Here is a 22351-nt window from a genome sequence, read left to right on the forward strand (position 1 = left end):
TTTAGCTAGAGGAATCCAGGAGAGAAGAGAGCAAAATCTCTACTAGTGAGCATGTTAAATGCTGTTTGCAAAAGTTCAGGAGTGTTTTACTAATAAAATAACATGGAAAATTCAGTAATCCTCAACAGAATTATCATCCCAAATTTTCAATCATTAAAGTGTTACACTGAGGAACTTTAATCCTGTTTTAAGTGTAAATCACAATCCAACCTTAACTATGGAGATGCTACTGGCATCTCCATAATATATTGTTAAACAATACATTCTTATTGCTGCATGCACTGGATTCATGTTTTCAGTCATTTTTCTATAATTCTTCCATGTCTTTCCTAATCAGTATGCTAGATCACTGCTTTATTTAGTATGTATTCCTTAGACTAGATCCTTCCTCCCGGCTGAATTGTTTAACATTTCTCTACAGTGAACTGCATTTGCTATCTGGTAGTTCACTTATCTAAATGATCCAGAATCTTCTTGGATTTTCTCTTTTACTATTTTATGGCTTTAATCAAAAATAAATAAATAAAGATACAGCACAAGTCAATAATAAATATCAAAAATCCTAAACAAAAAATGATTCCCACCTTAGGCACTGTCTATACTCTTCTATGCAAGAAGATTACACTAGTTGTTTCCCTATCAAAAAATAAAATCCACACTTGCAACGAATTTGGTATGTAATAGTTCCAAAGACAAAGTCTGTAATAATTTAATCGCCATAAATTAAAGTAGGTGGATATGAATCTATTGGTTTTGTAAGCATGCATTTACAGTCTATAAATAAGGACAGCAGGACACAAAGGACTTATCTACATGCAAATGATTTATAGTTTTAAGCCTTGCAAGAACAGCGTAGAATTGATATAAAAATGTACATTCAACCCAAACACATATTGGACCAAAATATTTCTATAAATAAGTGCAGAAATGATTACTCTAAATGCCTCCTCTGTGCTTTTCCCATATAGCGGGGTGATACATTTGGAATTTTGTAAATAACTCTTCAGAGACATTTAGTCCTAGGGAATAACAATATAAACTGCCTTCTATCATCTGATTAGAGTAAGTCTATTAACCCCCTAATACGCTGCTCCCATATCTGACATTCATTTGCAACAATTCAAACCTTGTTCCCACTGCCCTCTCGGTTTATCACAATGAAGGAGTTTTCTGTTATTCAGAACTTACTAATTAGCTGAAACATTCATCATTCAGTCTCCCAACAAATGGAACAGTAAGTTATACTGTGAAGTATTTATGGTCCCACCCACCAGAGAAGAGATACAGGTCCAGATTTTCAAGCTGTTACAGATATGTCTACTCTTGGAGCTAGGGGTGTGATTCCCAGCTCAAGGAGACATATGTGCACTAGCTCTTGTCGAACTAGCATGCTAAAGAGAGTGTAGCTTCAGCAGCATGAGCTGTGAGACAGGCTAGCCACCCCCAAGTAGATGCCTAGGGTCTCTGACAGGCACATACATGGGGAGCTAGCCCATCCTACAGCTCATGCTACATGTTATGGTTCGATGAGATCTAGTGCACATATGTCTTCCGGAGCTGGAATCACACCCCCAGCTCCCAGTGTAGACCTACCCTACATGTAAGTTTGCATGTCTGTGTTGTTTATTCAGAATGAGTGGTATTCACACTTTGCAGTGTACCACCAAACGACTAATGCACCATTGAACCCACACTGAAAACTTAGACAGAAATGTTATGTGGAGGGCCAGCATGAGGCCTTCCTTCTCCCTCAAGGAGGCCTGGAGAGCATGTCTCTGGCTTAGTTCCCTCCCGACCTCCACTCTGCAAGAGCAGCCAGTTCTCTGAAACCTGCTGCCTCTTTTTCATTCCTTCCAGATGACAGAGAGCCTTCCCTACAGGCCTGACACCTCTGACAGGGCTTGCAGGATGGAGATGACTGCAACTGTTTCCATTAACCTCTCTCTTCCCTGACTCAGTGTGGGGTTTCTATGCCTCATCACAGAAGTCTATCCTGCCTTCCTAGAGCTCTCAGGCATGCAGGATTAATGGCTGATGCTACATCCCTTAATATGATGCAGTGTGCTCTCCTTCACTGTGTCTGCTTAGCTTTTTGACCAGTGTCAAAGTTAGGGACGCTAGTCCCATACAATCCTTGTGCTTATTGCAATTGTGGCTGACCCTTGCACAGGAACACAAGAGGTAAGGAAGGCTTCATATCTTACTTCAGCCTTACTACGTTAGTAAGTAAGCTTACTTCAGTCTTACTACTGCTCACTTCAGCAGCTAAGCATAATTTGTTTGGAGTAAATTGGTTAGTTACATTGGTTAAATTGGTTAGTTACATTCACTGTAGTTACACGGTGGAACTATGTGAAAAACCCTACAAGACCCTTGTCGGGCCTCATTTGGGATTTATCTTGGGTACTTATGCAGCCCCCATTACCACAGTATCTGAGCCCTTTGTGGTGTTTAATATATTTATCCTCACAACAGTCAGGAGGTTAAGAAGTGCTATTATCTCCCCATTTTACAGGGGAAGAACTGAGGAGCTGAGAGACTAAGTAACTTGACACTTGTTGCACAGGTGTGGGAAGGAGGGTATGTATGTCTTATAGATAAGGGGACAGATCTTCTCCTGGTATAAACTGGCCAGGCTCCACTGAGTTCAGTGAAGCTTAGGATCTAGTTCAAAGACTGAACATATCCAGCCAAATGAAAAGGAGGCTGCAAGGAGACCAATTTAGGGCTTGCAAATATTGAGCAGGATTCCCACAAGGACCTGGGTGGCAGATCTGTTCATCTTATTCTACAAGGGCAAACATGGGGCCATAATCTGAGATTGACAACGTTTGGTCAACCCAAGGATTGCTAACGTATTGTATAAAATACCTAACAACATAGATTAGGACTCCCTAATGCTAATGAATTTAAAATGTGGGTTGCATATTTTCTACCTATGGTTCTCACCTTCCACATTACCAGATTGTGCTACAACTCAATAAAGACAGGATAATAAATGTTTCTGAGTCAGCAGTCACATCCAGTGTTCTCTCAATTTTTATTTATTTTTAGTACTTAAATTCACTCCAAATTGCCCTACTAAGTTCTAAGTGCATAATTCCTCTTAGCACAATATCCTCTTACCATTTTTCCAGCTCACCTCCTGTTCTGTTCTACCTAGGCAAATATCACGGGCTACTAAATGAAGCAGCAGGTTTTGCTGCTTGGTGAAAAGAGGGAATTAGGAGGAGAAACCTAACAAGAAATCTTTTCCCTTTTTGCCTGACACTGTAAAACTTGGGGCACTCTGTGTGAGGTTAATATTACAACAAACAGCATATCACAGCAGTGCCTGTAAAATCCTGTTTTCTGTCTGTGCACTGAGTGGGTAGGGAGTTTTTATTTCATACTTCATTTATACCTTGCTGAGTGATGCTTTCTAAATGGCAGTAGTTTCATCTCCTCCCACCCAGGCAGCAATACAATATGTGTTGTATCACCTACACCACTCATCAGAAGCTGAGGCCTGATGCTGATCACAGGGTTCATATCTATCTTTTCTTTCCAATATTCTAGGGGAATAGAGACATGTTTTCCTGTCTGTCTGATTAAAACCAGTTTCAGTGCTCAGATTTGACTGTAAAGCACCTCCCAAATTCTAATCACATGAAACATTCTTTATTAGGGAAAGAACTGATCAAGTATGGAGAGCAAAATATAATATTTGTTTGGGAAGATGCTGAGATGCAAAAGACATTTCTTATAAAGGCAATGTGTTTGTATTCAAAAGCCTATGCAAGGAGCCAGTGGTAAAGCTGTGTATCATTGGCATAACGGTGATAGCTTACTGAAAATGTTACAGAGTGACTACATATAGAAACTGAAAAACTAAAGGCCTCTTGCAGGACTCAGAAAAAAATTGAAACTAAACAAAGTCAAAGGAACATTAAGAACAACCTGCACTGCTTATTTAAATCAAAAATATAGGATACGAGACTAGAGTAGAGCACAGGAGTCCTACAAGGAATTTAAGACCATCTGTTGGTCAACAATTTCAGAGGCAGCTGTTAAATAAAACAGGACTAATGAAAATATATCACTTGCAGGCAGTACTGTTAGGTCTCAAGTCTTCACAAAGTGCCCAGCTGACTCAGAGGATAAATAATAAACGCTGAAGTATTGTGCCTTCAAGTACCCAGTTTGAAACTAGCCCAGGTTGATAGAGATGGAAAATTGTAACCCTCTGACAATTTAACAGTCCTAGATTAAGAGTTGGTGATCCCAGTGCAGTTCCCACTGGAGATTTGTAAATTTCACACAAATGGCACAGTGCAAGTGCCATTGACTAGCACACTTGTTGTCAAAGTAAAGACAACAAGGGCTAAATAAGCATATTAATTTAATTCTCTTCTCACTCCTATGTCCTGTCTACACGTCAGACTTTTGCAAAATTTCCCAATGCTGCATTCCTTAGCATAGGCAGGCCACCATTTTAGCAAACTGAAGCCTGTGGACACTACAATGAAATGGTGTTAGTCGCAGTGGGATTTTTTCCCTAGAGTAGACAGAGTCCAAGTAGCAATCCCTTCAAATCAGAGTTAAGGCACATTGGCAGGACAGTGTGGTAAATGTTTTTCCATAGAATCATAGAATAGAATCATAGAATTTTAGGGTTGGAAGAGACCTCAGGAGGTCATCTAGTCCAATCCCCTGCTCAAAGCAGGACCAACACCAACTAAATTATCCCAGCCAGGGCCTTGTCAAGCCGGGCCTTAAAAACCTCTAAGGATGGAGATTTCACCACCTCCCTAACCCATTCCACTGCTTCACCACCCTCCTAGTGAAATAGTGTTTCCTAATATCCAACCTAGACCTCCCTTACTGCAACTTGAGACCATTGTTCCTTGTTCTGCCATCTGCCACCACTGAGAACAGCCTGGAACCCCCTTCAGGTAGTTGAAAGCTGCTATCAAATCTCCCCTCACTCTTCTCTTCTTCAGACTAAACAAGCCCAGTTCCCTCAGCCTCTCCTCGTAAGTCATGTGCCCCAGCCCCCTAATCATTTTCATTGCCCTCTGCTGGACTCTCTCCAATTTGTCCACATCCTTTCTGTAGTGGGGGGCCCAAAACTGGAAGCAATACTCCAGGTGTGGCCTCACCAGTGCTGAATAGAGTGGAATAATCACTTCCCTCAATCCGTTGGCAATACTCCTACTTATACAGACCAAAATGCCGTTAGCCTTCTTGGCAACAAGGGCACACTGCTGACTCATACCCAGCTTCTCATCCACTGTAATCTCCATGTCCTTTTCTGAAGAACTGCTGTTTAGCCAGTCAGTCTCCAGCCTTTAGCTGTGCATGGGATTCTTCCTTCCTAAGTGCAGGACTCTGCACTTGTCCTTGTTGAACCTCATCAGATTTCTTTTGGCCCAATCCTCCAATTTGTTTAGGTCACTCTGGACCCTATCCCTACCCTCCAGAGTATCTACCTCTCCCCACAGCTTAGTGTCATCTGCAAACTTGCTGAGGGTACAATTCATCCTATAATCCAGATCATTAATAAAGATGTTGAACAAAACCAGCCCCAGGCCCGATCCTTGGGGCACTCCGCTTGATACTGGCTGCCAACTAGACATCGAGCAGTTGATCACTACCCGTTGAGCCCGCAATCTAGCTAGTTTTCTCTTCACCTTATAGTCTATTCATCTAATCCATACTTCTTTAACTTGCTGGCAAGAATACTGTGGGAGACCATATCAAAATCTTTGCTAAAGTCAAGATATATCACATCCACCACTTTCTCCATATCCACAGAGCCAGTTATCTCATCATAAAGGCAATCAGGTTGGTCAGGCATGACTTGGCCTTTGTGAATCCATGTTGACTGTTCCTGGTCAGCTTCCTCTCCTCCAAGTGCTTCAAAATGGATTCCTTGAGGACCTGTTCCATGATTTTGCCAGGGACTGAAGTAAGGTTGACCGGTCTGTAGTTCCCCGGGTTCTCTTTCTTCCCTTTTTAAAATATGGGCACTATATTGGCCTTCTCCAATCATCTAGGACCTCCCCAGATCACCATGAATTTTCGAAGACAATGGCCAATGACTCTGCAATCACATCAGCCAACTCCCTCAGCACCCTTGGATGCAGAGCATCTGGCCCGATGGACTTGTGCATGTCCAGCTTTTATAAATAGTCCTTAACCTGTTCTTTTACCACTGAGGGGTGGTCACATCCTCCCCATACTGTGTTGTCCAGTGCAGCAGTCTGGGAGCATTCAGTACTTCAGCTTTTTCCACATCATCTGTCACTATGTTGCCTTCCCCAATCAGTAAGGGTCCCACACTTTCCCTGACCTTCTTCTTGTTGATAACATATGTGTAGAAACCCTTCGTTACCCTTCACATCCCTTACTAGCTGCAACTCCAATTGTGCCTTGGCCTTCCTGATTATACCTCTGCATGCTCTAGCAATATCTTTATACTCCTCCCTAGTCATCTGTCCAAATTTCCACTTCTTGTAAGCTTCCTTTTTGAGTTTAAGCTCGCCAGAGATTTCACTGTTAAGCCAAGCTCGTCGCCTGCCATATTTGCTATTCTTTCTGCACTTCGGGATGGTTTGTTCCTGAGCCCTCAATAAGGCTTCTTGCCATAAAAGAATTAAGGATGAATTGAGAACTTCAGTTTGCAGAATAGTCAATGCAGCAGCTTTCTTGAGCATTAAATTTAGTTTTGTGAAGCTTTGTATTATCACTCAACCCATATAAAAAATGTGCTCACAGGGTAATGTGTACTTAGGTGAGTCTGTAATTTCACTGTAACTTCTTGTTCCTAAAATTTGAAAAGGAAAGGAAGATTATATATTAGCAAAAAATGGAGTGATCATCAGTTGTAAGTAAAAGGCCCTTAACCTGGATTGACTAGAGTTCTAAATTCTGACAGTAAGTTCCCATTTGTTAAAGATTAGACCTGGGCAGACTATTCACAGTAAACAAATTATTCACTGAATTTTGCCTTTTTCCTGTTGGCAAATTATCCACCAACAAATCATGATTTACATGATTTTTTATTAAAAGTTATTCAAGTAATGTCTTTTGTAAACATATTTTAGCCTGTAGATTTCTGAAACTGTTTAATGTGAGCCTTATTCAAGCTGATTTGTCACATAAGCATACTGTTCAGAAGCTTGGTATACCATCAGACCTTAGGTTTTAAAATTTGAAATTCACTGTCTACAATCATTCTGAAATATTCACTTAAACCTTGCTGTCTCAGTGAATGTTGCTTTCAGTAATCCCCAGTCTTATTTTCTAGAATGTTCAAGGAAAGGAAAAGTGAACATAGTCAAAGTGAATTAGTTCACAAATTCAAACAAATGGTCACCAGCGATTACAGTATTTGCCCACTTCCAGATTACGAGCTCTTCGTGGTAGGGAGTCAGTCTTCCTAGATGTGTGAAAGTGTTTGGCACTTGATTGGCACTACTGTAAAACCAATGAAATTATAAAAAATGCTTAACAATTGGCAAAATAAGGACTATTATGATAGTTCATCAAGACATTGCTAAAAAATGTTGCTGGACCTCAGTATGGTGTTAGAGCCTTGAAAAATTAGAGTCCCCAAATTTTGCCTTTGTATTTTTGAAGATTAAAACGTGCAGATCTGGCTGGTGGCAGAGTTTCCAGACCTGCATTTTGGCCTATCAGTGTTTAACTTAAACATAAGATTTTGTATGTGTTTCTCCTTACACGTTTTTGTGTCTTCATTCTGAGCTATTTAACTTGAGCAAAGACTGCCTGGTCATTTCTTTACAGCACATAATGGAAATGAGCCTGGTAAATCTAATTGGCATGTTTGAGAAATAAACATACTTCTGAGTCTGGATGTAGGATGGAGATAGAAGCAGCAGCAAAGGATGTTGTTCGCATTGCTAAGAATGGAAAAATCCTCCCACTGTACCTTTTGTGGACCCAGAATCAGAAGCTGCTGTTGAGCTGCAAGTGTCTTGGCCTCTAGAGCAGCTTGTGGTGCCAACTGAGAAGAAACAAAACAAAGATAAGATGTCACTTCTTACATACTTGTGACTCCATGCCACAAGCACTTACCCATCACACACTGCCTGCACAGCTAGACTGCGAGCATGCAGAACATTTGACAATCAAAGAAATAAATGACTAGACAGGGTGACTGACAGATCATACTCCCCTTGGTGGAGGAAACAGCAAAAGGAATTTCACAGAAACTCACACGTTTGGAAGAACTCAAAGAAATCTCAGAGCAGCAGGCTGCCAGAGATAATTACATTAGAATAAACTATGATAGAGCAAAGCCACTAGTAACATGGTCTTGTTGAAATATAAAGAGTTTCTGGAAAGCCAAATAAGATCTGACAGTGATAGACTGGTGAAAAGAAACCCTGCTAAACTCTAGTGGTTCTTTTGTCGTCATGGAAACTTGATTACAAGACTTTTGGAGCTGGGCATTAAAGATGACCATCTGCATGCAAAAAAAGTGCACAAAAGCCCTATAAAATGGAAGATTACACTCCCTGAGCCCAAATGTAAACATTCATTCACCCTTTCAGGCCCTGAGGCACAGGACCAAAAGCAGAGATGAATCTTCAGGTGTCTATACTAGCGACTTTATACACTAAGGAGTTACAAGACAAATAGACCCCTTAACTCTCCTCACACCCTCTTCAAGTTCCTCCTGTTTAAAGAACCACTCATATACACTCTTAAACAAATTCAAACCTTACATTCATTTACCAATGTGTTTCATACACAGCACTTCTACATTTGGCCTGTAGACTATGTCATCGCAAAAATATTTGGAGAAAGAATCCATGCCTCATCCAAGCCCCTGCCAGGGCCACAGCACCTCTTCATTCACACAGAAGAGAGAGCACTGAGGACCAGGACTGCCTTAAAACACTTTCAGTAACTCCCTACACAAGCATCTTCTAATTAACTGATTTTTACAGCCCTGACTCTATGCTATGGGGTAGGCAGGGTGAAAGGAGAATACTTTGGGACAGCCATGGTAGAGTATGTTAGTTGGGTCAGCTGGCTAGGTGAGGAAGAAGGGGAGATGTTCTGTTTTGGTTGTGTAGGAAGTAGCCACCAAGATGTGTGCCTAACATCACTACAGACATTTTTCCTAGTTTGTTTTTTATCTTGTTGTAACAGGGTCCACGACCCGCCCCTCTTCTGGGGCCCGCTTGCCCTCCCCAATAAGGCTCAAAGAGGCTTCATGGTTGTGCAACACCCGTGTCTTTATTAACTTAACTTCATCCCACTACCGGTGTCCCTCTAAGTACAAGTTTTACAGGATTAATCTCCTCCTTTCCAGACAGAGCCAGCCTTCAGCTAGGAGACCTCCAGTTCCCTGACCTACTGCTCCCTGGCTGTCCTCACCCCTAGCCTTCTGGCTCCCTCCCAGCCTTTATAGCCCTTGGCTTGTCAGGCCAGCAGGTGTTGCCAATCCTCAGGCCAACACCAGACCTTTTCCATCAGTCCCAATCTGTTTCCCTTGATTGGAGCTGACTGGGCAGGGGCTAATTAGATGCTTTTGCACCAGCACCCTGCTACACTAGTCTATTTAGTTTGTAAGCTCAATGGGTCAGGGACCGCATCTTCCTACATCAGTGAGTCCTGATCCAGACTGGGGTCTCTGGACACAACCACAATAAAACAAACAACAAATAATACTCCTAATAGCAATAGTTAGAACCATGGGAAAAACCTTCATGTGGAAATACCATCTTGTTCCTTCTGGATCTGGGCCAAGTGAGGTAGAAGAGGAAGGATTTTCTTAAAACATATTGTGGAAGGGGTCAAAGGCAGGATTTCTTGATTAGCAAAATTGAAAGAAATATGCTTGATAACTCACCTCTTCTGGGTCTCTGAATGCACTGAAGCTTCCATAGGGGGAAGGGGGGGTGGGGAGTAATATCAAGTCATCAGGAAACTAAGAAGGAAGAGGCCTGGATCAGTGGTTCTCAACCTATGATCCTTGGATCCCTGCAGGGTCCATGGACTCTGTCTGTGAAAGACTTACACTGAAAACTGACTGAACAGAATTCAACTATATATATAGACAATAGATTTCCAAAGGGGTCCGCATCTCCATTTGAAATTTTTTAGGGGTCCGCAAACGAAAAATGGTTGAGAACTGCTGCCCTGGATGATATATTTCAGAGTAACAGCCGTGTTAGTCTGTATTCGCAAAAAGAAAAGGAGGACTTGTGGCACCTTAGAGACTAACCAATTTATTTGAGCATAAGCAAAGTGAGCTGTAGCTCACGAAAGCTCATGCTCAAATAAATTGGTTAGTCTCTAAGGTGCCACAAGTCCTCCTTTTCTTTCTGGATGATATAGTAGCCTTTAAGGATTTTGCAAGAAATGAGCTCTGTGCACTGAAAAAAGTTGCCAGCTTTATCAAAATTCTGTTCTAATATTTGTTTTTCTCATGGAGAAATTTGTGGCTGTGCTTGTGATGGCCTCATATCCTTTTATTTATATAAGCATAAATATCATGGAAATTAGTAGCCACAGACATCACTTGAACTGTAGAACTGATTGAAACAGCTATTTTGATTTTTGTTGGTGGAAAATTATTTTCATTGGAATTTTCCATGGAAATTTTGGGTTTTCACTGAAAACACAAAACCCCTAAAACAAGCTCTTTTTTTTTTTTTTTTTTTTTTTGAGTTATTGAAAACCAACAAAAAATTATGAGGGGTTTTCAATTTAAATTCTCATGACAATTTCCATTTTGGGCTGGAGGGTATGGAAGACCATGCACTGTATCTTCTATACTGATATAATTGTATGGAATCTACTCAAGAGTTCTGAATTTAGAAATGTATAAATTGGAGAGGCAATAGTTGTAAGTGGGCTTATAATTTCTTTGTAATATTTCTTGACTATTAAAAAACAATTAATTTTGTTATTTAAAATGGGGTATGCATGCAGGATAGATGTCAGAATTATAAATGATTCCTATTTCTTATCCTATTTATTTATATTGGAATCCCAGAATACTGAAGCAATGCAATAGTACTAACCATTATATAGTATAGTATATTTACTGTGTGAAGGGTTAAAATCCATTGCTGATGTAATAACCTGGTATATGGATTTGTGTACAGGCCCAAAGTCCAGAGTTTGGTCGAGAGTTCAGAGGCCTAGCAAATAGGAATTAGCTAAGAGAAAGCAGAATAACCAAAGATAACCTTGCTTTTGCTAAAATATGCGTTGTCAGCAAAACGCCAGACGTTGGGGGCAATAATTGTGTCTTATTCAAAGTTGCAAATAGAACAAAGAAGCCCTGTTTCTGTTGTGTTAGTTTCTTCTGTAGGGAGATGTTCTTCCCACACATCCAACCTTGAGTTTATGAAAGGTTCAAGCATATCAGTATAAGATATGGCCTCCTCCCACCTCCCTTTCCCAGGGACCAATTCCTGCCTTAAAACACAAATAAGCAACTTGAAAGACAATCTTTATTGCCATATACTTTCACCGTTTCTTTGCTTTACCCCTAGATATGTATCTGTTGAACAATCAAAGGAGCTACTTCATTCCTATGGACCCCAAATCAGAATTCAACATATATTTTATACTAATACATTTATTAAAGTACTAATTAAATGTTAAATGTTAATTTGTTACCTTGAGACCATGGGTGGAGACATTATGTAACCTTTTGACCATTGGCTACTGTGCTATCATGTCTTGCAGCTAAACCTATCCAGGGGTATGGGACTGCCTACCCCGTCACTTTCCTCCGCCCATGGAAAATCCATATATTCCATTGTAATCAATTGATTGACAGTGTCTCTGAGCCTAATAAGCAAGGTAACACTCCATCAGTACTGTATGTAATAAATTCCTGTGCTTGACCTCTACACGGTATGGATTTATGTCCTTCACTATGAAACAATGGTTCTCCAATTTTTGCAATCTGAAGACCATTTTGTAAGGAAACGTCTTACAAGCCCAGATCCTCAAAGATACTTGGGTTTCTAACTCCCACTGAAACCAATAGAAGTTAGGAACCTAAATACCTTTGAAGATCTGGGCTTTAGACTATTTCTGCTCCCTATCTCCTAATCCTTCATGAGCCCCATAGCACAAGGGACTTGAAAGAATGAGCATAGTCCATAGATCACAGCTTGAGAACCATTACTATAAAAAATTTCCATTCATTCATGTTCTCTAACAAATGAATTTCTGAAACATTTGTTTAAAATGAAGAAGATGATTATGGAATATATTGTATAAGAGTCTCTGTATGTATGAAGAAGTGTAATCTGTTTGTCACCATCTGGACACAGTCTTCCATGAAGTGTCACAAATCCACATGATGTCTCTGAATGCTAGATTTAGCCCTTGGATCTTTTATTTAGCTGGCAGATGTGTAAAAACTCATGCAGTCAGATAGCTCCCTGTTAACTACATAGCTCTTCAGATGTTTATGCCAAAAATATTCCAGCAGAGGATGGGCAGCAATTTCTGCTCACTAAATTGCCTCCAGATCTGGATGTTTCACGAGACAGCATGGTGATTGGAAACAAATCCAACTTTTAGTGCAACCTTACTTCTTTTGGTTGATCCACAAACACAGATGTCCAAGAGGTGGAATTATGAAATGTAACTTCAGATGTTGTCAGCATCACAAAATTTGACAGAGCTTTGTTTGTAAGCTTTCAAAGCTTTGTTTGTAAGGATCTAAGGGTAGAATTTGGCCCATTTGTGCTTTTGGCAATGATTGTTAAGATGGATAAATAGCAATTTTGCAGTAATAGTATCACAGCATAATTTTGTAAATGATACCATGCACCACAGAAGACTCAGATAGTGAGCGATGGCAGTAAAATCCACCATGGTTTTCTGTATTAGCAAACATTGATATATAGCCACAGAACAAGAACTTAAACATGCTGAAGACTACCCAGAACTTCCATCTGTCAGTTTATGGACAACGTACCCCAACAATGCCTGAAATTGCAAAAACCACTATGGATCACATGCAACCACCTCATGTCTTTGGATCTGGCAGGGAATGGCAGTGTCTGGACCTCATCCACCATTCCAAACAAGCACATTATCACTGACCCAATAAGCTGCCCTCCCAGTTTTGACCCTGACAAACTGTCTTTAGATCACACTGATCTGCATCCAAAGAAACCATGGAAGATGGAGCTACCTGATGCACAAGTGGAAAATCAAAGACTCCCCTTTGTGCAACTGCAGTGAGGCCATCCAAGCCGTCAAACACATCATAACGCAGTGCCTGAAATATTGATTCAAAGGTGAATTTGATTATATCCACCTCACAGAGGAGGCCTTGAAATAGTTTATGGACTGTAATATGGTCCTTGGTGGGCTGGGTCGCCTAATGGTTAGCACCCACCCAGTAGTGGAGGCAATGGTAGGGGAATCTTGGCTTGCCCTCTCAAGCAGGCTCCCATCCAGGGCCTTAGGAGGGTCAGCAGCCTGTGGCCTCCAAGGGGGCCCTCTGAGTTCCCCTTAGGAAAAAAAAAGAAATCAAACCATCAACCCAGCCAGGCTCAGCATATAGTCCTGGGATGCTTCTCCGGCCCCTTTGTCAGGAGCCTTCAGAGTAGGTCTGTCTTTCTCCCCAGTCTCCCCTTCTGAGCTGGGTTGCTCCCTTTTCAATCATGTTTCCAGTTGACGTATGCTCTGCAGGGTGGGAGAGCTACCTGGAAACAGCACTGTCCTTGAACCCTTTCAAGCTCAGTGAGGGGTTTGTATACCCCACCACATGGATCTACAGTCGCACCTATAAAATATTGTTCTGCAGATGCCATACACGAACGAGAGAGATTAGCTTTATGACAATGGATTATAATAATTCAAAAGACTGAGAGTTTTATTTTCCAGATTTCAGAAAACACAGGCTAGTGCGGAAGAGTGTTTCTGCATGAAAGCAAATTTAGTACAAGGTTATGCTCACATCAAAAAATAATTAGCATCAAGCATTAACCTTGTCAGATATTGAAGTGCTAGGTAAAATAAATAGGCAAAACCCCCTGATTTTTGTTAAAACCAAAGATTATGTTAAGTCAAGGAAAATGTATTTACTATAGAAAACTAATTATAAAAAAAAACTTCAGTTAAAAAAGAAAAAAGTTTGAATTCAAGGGACTAATCATGTCATCATTGAGCATAATCAGTGGTATTAACAGATTCGTTCTATTAAAGGATGCTGAGGCTTTTTATTAAAAGACTACATTTTTCCAATACGTTGTTGAAAAATATCAAAGGCCAAGTCATTGTGTCTGGCTCAGATATACTCAGTGCCACACCTAAAGAGTGAGGACAATGGTATTACGCTACCTGAAAGTCCCGTCTCCACCTACCTCAGACCTGGGGCCAGCTAGGGACTGGTTCAACTTCTAATGCAACTTAGAGTATCCTCAGGGCTGTTGGCCATTAATGGTCCTCTAGGGAGCATTGTGCCAGCCCAGAAACGTTGGAGTGCCATGCACTCCACCACATCTCGTCTCACCTCTAGAATGCCCTGTCCTTGGGAGACAAAGGGCAGGGGAGCACAAAGCCAGCTATACTAGCTTTATACCACCCTACACAAGGGGAAATCCCCAGCCTCTTGATTAAAACCAGTTTTTTCATCCCCTTTGCACCCTCAGAGCCACATGAAAAACATAGAATGGGAATGAGGACTTGGGCCAATGGAAACAGATGCTGGACAAAATTCTAAATCTGGATGAAAAGATGTTTCAGATTTAGTATGTTCTTATACCAAAGCATAAGTGCCTTGGATTGTTAGAATTGCTGAGCTGCCCCTGAAGTCAATGGGAGCTGAGAGTGCTCAGCATTTCTGAAAAAAACAAATCAGGAAATAAGATTACTATTTAATAGTAAGTTTAGTATAGAAAAGAAATGGTATTTTATTTGGTTTATCTATGAATGTGCAATTTTCTGTAGGAATGTGTAGTTTTTATTGATCACTATGTGTGCATAAATATTCAGATTGAGGGTCCATGGGAGTTGGATTTGGGGGTTGGTTTGAGCCCATCTCTAGCAATGATAAGACTCCACTTTCAAGTAAGCACAGCAATTGTTACAACCAGGGTAACTTGTAATATAACAGGATTTCGTTCATCTAGTGGGAATGGAAAAGCAAGGTGCAATAACCTTCCAAACAAATTTTCCAAATTTGTTTCAGGAGCACAAGAACTCTACTCAGCAGACACTCAGAACTACTTTGTTGTTGTGTCACAAGCCCAGCGGGTGGGACAGCACAGAAAAGGAATCATTCCTCAGCAGCAAATTACTACCCATTTAGACAGCAAAATTACCACTACTCTCTGCTTCCCCTCTCTGTTGGCTCAGCTTGTTAGCTGGTTTATTGGGAGGGAGGATCCAAGGATATAACCATTCCCTGTCCATCTGCTTGGTGAGGACAGAAGTGAGAATTTAGCACCTCCTAACTCCTGCACACCTGGACCCCTGGCCTGGGAAGCCTGGGATAAAGAAGGACATTTACTACCCTTATGACCCTCAACAGATGCATAGGCCAAGTCAGAATTTGGCTCTAGTGTTTTGTGTGTATTGGTCTCATGAAACCTACGGGTTTCCCAGGTTCAGCACTTACAGAGATTAATTGTAATATAGGATTGATTTTATATCTCCTTCCTGAGTCTGTGGAGTTTCTTCTGTGGTCTGCTGCTCCAACCTCCCACCACCCAAACACACACAAAATTGTATCCCCTAAAGCCTCCCAGTCCTACTGGATCTCCTGTTCTTGGGTCCCAAACTCTATGGTGATTAGTGGCGTATCCTGAAACATCTGTCTGGTCTATAATAGGCCTGGAATAGAAATGAGTAACATTTATAAGCAGACACTTTAAATAAATGTTTTTACAGGAAAAACTACACATGAGTTTTAAAATCATTTTTACCAGCATTGCATATTTTTTCCATAAAGCTCTATATGCAAATGACCGTTTCTGTTCAGTCATTTGTATATTGTATCAAGCTGGACCCAGCTGGTTCATTTAACAGTCTATGGCCCCTACTCTGTGCTATTCAAGTTAATTCTTTAGCCCTTATTACTAGTTAGATTGTACATGTTTTTGAATGGATGTACATCCAGGACAGGGCATATACAGGACATATACAGTAAATGATGTGGCCCTAGTGGATGATCTCTAATAGTCCTTAGGCCATTGTTGGAGCTAGCCATGGGAGAAAGAACAACAGAGATAATACTTGGGCAAAGAGAGTTCCTTCTTTTAAGCACTGTTTTAAACTGCTCAAAGCCTACTTAATTAGAAAATAACAAATATCAGCCAATTTTGACCCAAATGAACTTATTCAATTATCCTGACAAGAAGGAATGTTATCCTTGTTCTTGAACAAACTCCACACTCACCACCGCCCATATCCCATAAACCTGGCAGGTATGTCTCAGAAAACATAGCATCTTCCTCAGACAGTAGAGAGTTTTAAAAAGATTCCCCCCTGCCTTTTTTTAAAAAGTAACAGCTATATTAGTCCACATTCATCCCCTTTACTTCAGTGGGTTTACACTAGCAATAGATTGGCACATAGGATCCAGAAGCAGAAAAATAAGTATGCACCTGCACCATTTCAAAGTACATGTCAAGATCTGATCTTGGTCACAGACCCAGCAGTTGTACAACAACTGAGATGATTTAATGGGTAGGGTTAACTTTCTCCTTTGCTGTCTCCAGTGCATATTGTGGCTTAATCTGCTAGGTAACATCCTTCCAGTAGCTCTGTACCAGTGCTGGGCAACCTGCAGCCCACGGACCGCACACAGTCCGTCAGGGTAATCCTCTGTGTTTTACATTGACCGCCCACAGGCACGGCCGCCCGCAGCTCCCGGTGGCCATGGTTCATCGCTCCTGGCCACTGGGAGCTGCGGGAAGCTTCAGTCCATCTGCTTCTCTAACTTGAAACACACATCTGACCAGTGGGCTCTAAGAGGATGATTAAATAGAGCTGAGAAAAATCTAGTGATTCCAATTCACAGATACCTTTGTCTACTCTGGTCTTGGTCTTTCACCCTTGTAGTTAACTATCTGTACTGTAGTAGCATGCACAGTCCCCAACCAACATCAAACCCACTTTGTTAGGCATTGTGCAAACATATAGTAGAAGACAGTCTCTGCCCTGAAGAACTTAAATCTAACGAGACAAGGCAGTCAAAAGGTGGATGACAGGGAGCCACAACATACAAGCAAAATATCAGATACTGAGGCAAGGAGATTAAGAACTTGTCTACGCAAACATTTAAGACAGGTCTACACTAGCGAGCTTACAGTGACACAGCTGTACCGCTGCAGCTGTGCTGCTGTAAGATCACGCATGAAGCCGCTCTATGACAACAAGAGAGAACTCTCCCGTCAACAGCATTAAACCACCTCCAACGAGCAGCGGTAGCTATGTTGGCAGCAGAGCATCTCCCACCAACCTAGCGCTGTCCACACTGGCACTTTGTCAGTGTAACTTATGTCGCTCAGTGGGGAGGTTTTTTTCCTCACCCCGTAGCAAGGTAAGTTATACCAACAAAAGTGCTAGCATAGACATAGCCTTAATTTGCAGCGAGCGGGCATGTGAACCCACCCCACACTAACCTGCTGCAGACTAGGACAACGTTGACACCGTGCACCTTACAACGGCAGCCGTGCCACTACAGCCATACCGTTGTAAGGTAAGCAGTCGAGCCACTCTTTGTCACTCGGAGAGAGTTCTCCTGACAAAATAAAACCACCTCCAGTGAGGGGTGGTAGCTTCATCACCAGAAGAGCGTCTCCCACCAATGAAGCACTGTCCACACCCGTGCTTTTTGTCGCTAAAATGGTCGTCATTCGGGGGTGTTTTGCACACCCCTGAGCAACAAAAGTTTTAATGATGCAAGTGCTAGTGTAGACATAGGCTAACTGCCCATGTCTACACTAGCCTGCTGATGTTCATTAACAGTTTGTTAAAGCTCTTTGTTCTAGTCCTCTTTTGTACACTTTGATTAGTTCCCTTTCAAAGCGCATTAACAAACTGTGAGTGCATACCAGCAAGGTCCACAGGCTAGTGCAGAGTAGATTCACATCCCATGTACCCGTGAACTAATTGTTCATGTAGATAAGCCAAAAATGACTTGCTCAGGGGGCCTATGGCACAGCCAGGAATTACACCCAAATCTCCCACGTCCCTGTCCAGTGCTATAACAAGGCCATCCTTCAGCCCTTTGAGTTGTGCTTTAAGATTCACTTTCATTAGAGCTCAGTATGTCAAAGGCACCAAACAAAACAAAACAAAGAGTTTCACTAACATCATAAGCCATGTCCTGGTTTGCCAAGGTTCCCCAAGATAAAAGTTCTGTGCACTCATTCCCTGCCAGACACTCTACCATGGGGCCAAATTCAGGGGGGGAAAACACCCACACATAAAATTGAGGACCTGAAAAATATATATGTAGCTAAAGAAATCCAAGGATTTGATAGGCCCAAAAATGTTTTGCACAAAAATTCATCTGGTTTAATTTTGTGTGGCAAAGTTTCATAGTTTGAGGGCTTAGTGTGAAAGATTCATACAACTCTAATTCTGACTGATGAGGCTACCGCCATTCCCCCTTGCTTTCTGTCAAGCCATCTGTAGCTAATCCCCCCACAAGCTCGCCTTGCTGGCAAATACAAGATGAAACATCTGTGTGCCAAAATGGCATAACAGTACGTAGGCTGCTACTCTTTATCTGCAGAACATGCCATCTGTTTTACTTACCTATGCAGAGGGCTGGGAATGACTGGAAGACCCGGGTGAGGGTTCACAACAGAAATAAATAGCATTTTTGTCTTCTTGTTGTCTTCCCTTCATACATTCCCAAATGTCTGTCAAAAGCATCTACATTTATGCTGATTAAATATTTGATCCAGCTAAAACAATTTTACTTTTTCTCAGCTACTGAACAGCCAGATTTTGGGCGGTTGCAGGAAGATCTGACTGGTCTAATTAGTTCATTTTCACTTGGTGTTTTATTAGTACCTTTCTTAATTTGAGTGGGGGTTTGAGACTTCAGTCCTGAATGATCTCAGATGCAATATGAAGTAACATATCTCCACCTAGCGTCTGACTGGAAAATTACAAACACAAATGTGTGTCTTAAAATAACAATCAGAAAGTAAAATTCCAGTTACAAACCAGGTTCTGTATCTGTATCCAAACTTAGTTTTGAATTACTTCTTATGGGAAAACCTCTTCATGGATCATTAATATTTCCCATCTCATATTTCTCAGCTCAATAATCTCATGGAACAATCACATAACTGGAGCGAACAAAATTCTAAACCTTAATCAAATATTGTAAAATAATTCCCTTAACTTCATGCCCGTTATTTCCCCTTTTTCTTAAGCCTGAGCTATGTTGTCATTTTGTTGACTTTTAATCTTTGTGTTCCCATCTAAGCAGGTCTATTTTTTCTTCTAAATTAGATGTAAAATTAACATCCACTGGGCTGTAATATACACACGGAAAATAAAATCTGATTTCTGTTGTCAGTGAAGAAATCCCTATCTTTGATCATGAAATTCTATTGCTGTCCAGTATCACCTGATCACACCCAAAGTCCTTGTAAAGAAGACATATATGTGTGTCTGTTCTATGGTGGGAGATAGGAGGTGGCTGATATTGAAAAGCTGTTTGTAAATTTGATCTAGAAATGCATGTCTCAGCTGTAGAATTCAACTATATTTAAGACCACTGATATAAAGTGGCTGTCTCCTGAGAAAGTTAAGATTAGTTTTATGAATTAGGACTGGTACTTAAAAACAGATTCCAACAGGATTAAGGGGTAGTAACTTCCAATCCTATAATACCAGGGGTCAGGAAGGCCATACCAGCATAAAACAAAAATAAACATGGTCACTTTGAATACAAGACACTTGCTTAGGAGTGAGGACAATACAATGAGGCTAAAAAACTGTTCTTGGGTGGAAGATATGGTATTGCGATAGTGTAGTACTGTGTAGTCAATGCTAAGTCTGTCAGCTGTAGGGCTTCTCTATAGTTTCTGGGTGCAGACAACGTCTTGTTCCTCGGTTAGGTATGCTTCCAAGTAGCCATCTCTGTGTGTATGTAGGTACAGGGCTCCTTTTTTGTATCTCTAAAGCTTCACTTTGTTTTATCTGCTATGTCACTTGGAGGAGCCTATGTCACAAGCAATCCTGAACATTTATTCAACTGAATAAGGAAAACCAGGAGATGACAATGGCACCAGCTGCTCTCAGTTTCTCCCTTCAGCCTATGGGCCTGCAACCAGCACAGCCCCCAAGGTAGACGGCATTGGGTAGGAAGGGTGTACAGTCAAGCTGACAAGGGGATGATAAACCGTGTCAGGATATCCTCCAAGCAGCTCCCATTAAGGTTACATCTACACTTGGAGCTGGGAATGTGAATTCCAGCTCAAGTACATGTACAAACACAAACTGGAAGTGTGTCCGCAGTAGCAGGGGTAGTAGTGAGCAGCAGCATGGGGCTAACATCCCTGAGTGTGCACCCACAGGGTATTATTGACACACATCTGCAAGACAAAGCAGTGGGATGGGAGTGGTACAGACACTATATGACTTCCCAGGGATTGGGAATGACCTCCCTTCCAAATCTGCATCTGCTCTTGCTGGCATAAAACTTGCCTTTTGCCAGTGAGGGATGAAGCCCATAATATATTTCTAAGCATCCTGTAATCTTGCTTTTGCGGCTTTGAAGTGGAACAGCATCCTTTTCTGTAGGAAACAATGTGAAACCATCTGCAAACTGAAAACAAGGAGAAAGATCATGATTCCTGCTTATCTGAACTAACAATGCATACCCAATAGATTCCCAGCTCCCCAAGAGGTACCCAGTCTCCTAATGACCGACACAAAAACTCACTCAATGGATTGCCAGGGCAATTCTTTCGCTGTCCAACAGCAGTTTGTTCAAGGGCAGTCAGCAGAAAAAAATTGGCTCTCTGAAAAAATGGTAAAATATAAGTAACTGGATGGGTTGACAGAGCATTCTAGGTTGTAAGTTAGTATGGAAAAAAGTGTGTTTAAAGACTTGATTCAACTTTCCTGCACATTCCCTATGGAAAGGAATTGTGCATTTGAAATGAATAATCACCACTCCAAGCATCTACTGTCTTAGGTATTTTTCTGATCAAGTCCACTGGCAGTGGGTATAGAGGTTTGCCTACCGCCTAGAGAAAAGAATACATAGGTATCAGTAGAGGGGGGTATTTTTTTCCCTTTGTTTCCCTTCTTCTATCCACAGCCTCTTCATAGTTATTGAGAAGGACAGAAAAGTCCATTCTTATGGAGATGATCAAGGAGTATCATTTGCATTATTCATTGGTATTTCTTTCTTTACTTCTAAAGATCAAAAAATGTGCTTGTTGCCGCATGAAACTTGAAGACAGCCCTGCTCCAGACAGTTTACAGTTTAAAGGGATGGTGAGGCTAATCAAGATGTACAGGGAGGCCCCGAGTGCAGTGTTCACTTGGGCATTGCTGGTAACGTTACAATCTGCCCTGACTAAGGGGTAGTGTGAGCTAGGGTGTATCAGGAGTAGACCTGAAAACAAATGGTGGCTTTCTGAATCACAGTGACTTACCTGCTTCCTACTAATTCTGGTAGGGGAGTGGAATTCTGGTAGGGGAGGGGAATTCATCCTTTTTCACAAAGCAGCTTGCTTCCTGCTGTGCACCCATCTAACAGGTGGGAAGGGGGAGAGTAAGGACTCTCCCCACTCTCTATCCCTTCTATTTCCTCCCCAACCAATTGCCTGTATTGGGCAAAAAGTCTACATTTTCCCTCATGGCTAGGGAATCTAAGTAGCCACAGCTCAACCAGGCAGGAGAGCAAGAAGGACCCTTTCCCTCCCTTCCACCCCTGCCACTTACTCTCCTGCACTGTCAAGAACTGACAATTTATCCCTTAGAAATGTGTACTGTCTTATTCTCGAATATAATGTTGGGTTGCAGGGGATATTGGATTGACATGGGCTAATGTATGTGAGCCTAGCAGAAGGAGTAAGCCTTTTGGAGGGATTTGAGCAGTGAAGGGATGGTGATTTGGTCCAAAGAAATTGACAGTTGTACCATGAGTAAGGGCAATATGGAAGAAGCCACAGAGATGGCACGGGAGAAGGAAATGAATAAGTTGGTGAGGCTGGCTCCATTTTTAGTGCAGTAAAGGGGCAAGGAGAAACAGATAAAAAGGCAAGAACTGATCTGTGAGATGGGATGGCTTGTGCCCATAATCACAAAGATGAGAAGTTTAAACTTGACGCAGTGTGAAAGGGGATCCGGTTAGGAATTTGAAAGAAGG

The 22351-nt window shown here is 41.5% G+C and overlaps 1 long non-coding RNA gene across 1 annotated transcript in view; it reads right to left on the reverse strand.

Moving 5' to 3' along the window:
- The window catches only part of LOC125638508 (uncharacterized), a 318696-nt gene extending 299687 nt beyond the window's left edge, over positions 1 to 19009 (reverse strand). The window contains exons 1-2 of the long non-coding RNA XR_012668985.1: positions 18769 to 19009; positions 7937 to 8011 (exon numbers count right to left, since the gene is read on the reverse strand). This is a non-coding gene — a long non-coding RNA (uncharacterized LOC125638508). The remainder of the gene's footprint in view (positions 1 to 7936; positions 8012 to 18768) is intronic.
- Between the last annotated feature and the right edge of the window lie 3342 nt (positions 19010 to 22351).

This window comes from Caretta caretta, chromosome 6 (genome assembly GCF_965140235.1).
Source record: "Caretta caretta isolate rCarCar2 chromosome 6, rCarCar1.hap1, whole genome shotgun sequence".
Lineage (NCBI taxonomy): Eukaryota > Metazoa > Chordata > Testudines > Cheloniidae > Caretta > Caretta caretta.